Raw genomic sequence first — 2,813 nt, forward strand, 5'->3', positions numbered from 1 at the left:
CCCCCCCCCCCCCCCCCCCGTCTTTCCGGTGTCTTTCCCCTTATTTACACCATTTTGCATCCCCTCCCCCACCCCTGTTTTCCTACTCCCCTCCTCTTCGGCACCCCCCTCCCTTGTTCCTTTCTACTTTAGCTTCTGGGCTTAGAATGTGCTGCTGTTTAACTTAAACGTTCTTGACTATGGAAAACCCAACTGCAGCAGGTTGCATTGGCCTGGAGAAAATTTAGGAAGGGGAGAAGGACATTTTAAGAACCATCCAGAAGTCCTGCATTGGATTAGCGCCAGCCTTTCCAGGACTGGCGTGTGTTGGAGAGGAGGAGAGGCTGCAAGATTACGAAGAGCTCAAAAGTTCCACAGTCAACTGGACTGTCCACTGGGACGGTTGGCATATCCAGTTACCAGCCCGTCCACCCCGTGGGTTACTGCCCATGCATGCATACCAGGCTCTGCACAGGCCCTCTGCCCATTTGATCCCCACCTTTGTTCTGAGAGCCCAGGAGAAAGCCTTGCCAACAGTTAGCAAGGGTTTCAAGAAGACAAACCATCCAACGTTAAAATCCTTCCTAAAACCACCTAGATCCCTTCCTGGATGACAGATTTCTATTCCCTGCCCCCTGAGCCCACGCCTCCCCCTTTGCAACAGCTGTTCATCCATTGTTCTATTTATTAGGTAAATAGAAATCCCATAAATACACCTGAATGAAAAGCGTCATGTTCCATAATTCGCCGTTCAGAGCTACCAACATTCATCTTCCAACCGTTTCACTTCTTTGGTTTGACAAAGAGGGTAGGAATTCCACACTCTTGCCCCTTTCCTTAAGTGATGAGAATATTAACATCTGACCACACTGCCCCCATAAGTAGCCTCCACCCCATCTACATTTCCAAAGCTTCCTTATTAATAAGAGGTCATTTCCTCCCCAGGCCTTAAACTCTGCCTGCAGTGCAGACCAGAAAGGGAGAAAACGACATCTCTGAGCCTGTGGCAATACCAGGGTGATGGTAGCCTCCTGCGGGGAGAGGCTGGCTGGGGACCCATGCGGGGCACTTCTGCTTCTAGAAGCGGGAGAAACAGGTGCTCCTGTGTGGAGATCAGGGAGGGGCCTTCAGGAAAGAAATACTGGTAGCACACAGTTCATTTCCCAGAGCACTTGCTTTTTATGTCTGGCTTTCTGGAATGACCCAAGCAGCTGGCTGATGAGTCCTATTTCTTTAAGTCATGATTGCCTGGCTTTCTTAAAGCTTAGAAACCAGTAAGATTGGTAAAGATAAACATGTTTAATCAACACATGGTGCTGGCCAGGGTGTGGGAAACAGGCACTCTCAAAAGTCATGAGTGGGGAGAAGGTAGATGGTTGCAACCAACGGGGGGGGGAGTGGAATTTGGGATAGCCCCCCAAAACTGGAGAGCAGAGCACTTTGACTCAGCAATTCCACCCCTCCCCCCCAGATAGCGACTCTACAGGTATAATCAATTCTTCATATGCAAAATGACAGATGTATAAAGATATTCGATGCAGCACTGCTTTGATAGCAAAAAAAAATATTGATAGATTGATCGGTTTTAATGGCTAATTGCTAGATTGATCGGTTTAATGATCGGTTTTAATAATCTAATCTGATTAGATGAACTATGGTAAAAGGAACAGTAAAATACTATGCATCTGTAGAGAAGACTTGGTGGGGGGCGCCTGGGTGGCACAGTCGTTAAGCGTCTGCCTTGGGCTCAGGGCGTAATCCCAGCGTTCTGGGATCGAGCCCCACATCAGGCTCCTCTGCTGGGAGCCTGCTTCTTCCTCTCCCACTCGCCCTGCTTGTGTTCCCTTTCTCGCTGGCTGTCTCTGTCAAACAAACAAACAAACAAACAAATAAATAAATAAATAAAAGAAGACTGGGGGGCTTCTGTCTGTATGTGAGAAGAGATCTCTGAGATATAAGTAAAAAAAAAATAAAAGCAAAGGGCAGAACGGTTTGTACAGCGTGTTCCTGTTTGTGGGAGGAAATGCGGTCATGTGGGCTAACGCGTAGACGGTTATACGAGACACTGTGACCCTGCCTCCAGTCTTACTTCTAGAGGCTAACTGGATGGGCAGGAGGGGGAGAATTCCTTTGACTCTATACTCTTTTGTACTTTTGCCCTTGTTTTGCCCTTTGCATGTCTTGCCTATGCCAGGAGCAATTTTTTTTTCTTTTAGATTTTATTTTATTTTTTTTTTATTTTATTTTTTTTTTTAAAGATTTATTTATTTATTTATTTGACAGAGACAGCCAGCGAGAGAGGGAACACAAGCAGGGGGAGTGGGAGAGGAAGAAGCAGGCTCCCAGCGGAGGAGCCTGATGTGGGACTCGATCCCGGAACGCCAGGATCACGCCCTGAGCCGAAGGCAGACGCTTTAACGACTGCGCTACCCAGGCGCCCCTTAGATTTTATTTTTAAGTCATCTCTATACCCAACATGGGGCTCAAACTCACAACCCTGAGATTAAGAGTTGCATGCTCTACGGACTGAGCCAGCAAGGGCTCCGGAAGTCATTTTTTTAAAAGATTTTATTTATTTATTTATTTATTTATTTATTTATTTGAGAGAGAGATAGTGAGAGAGAGCAAGAGCAGGAAGGAGAGGGAGAAGCCGGACATGGGGCTCGATCCCAGGACCCTGAGATCATGACCTGAGCCAAAGGCAGACGCTTAGCCAACTGAGCCACCCAGGTGTCCCGCCCCAGAAGTTTTAAATGAATTGATAAAATATTAGAAAACAGTTGTTGTTCTTGTGGTTCCTTCTACTTCTTTTTTTTTTTTAAAAAGATTTATTT

The sequence above is a fragment of the Ursus maritimus genome, unplaced genomic scaffold (assembly GCF_017311325.1).
Source record: "Ursus maritimus isolate PB19 unplaced genomic scaffold, ASM1731132v1 scaffold_33, whole genome shotgun sequence".
NCBI classification, from domain to species: Eukaryota; Metazoa; Chordata; class Mammalia; order Carnivora; family Ursidae; genus Ursus; species Ursus maritimus.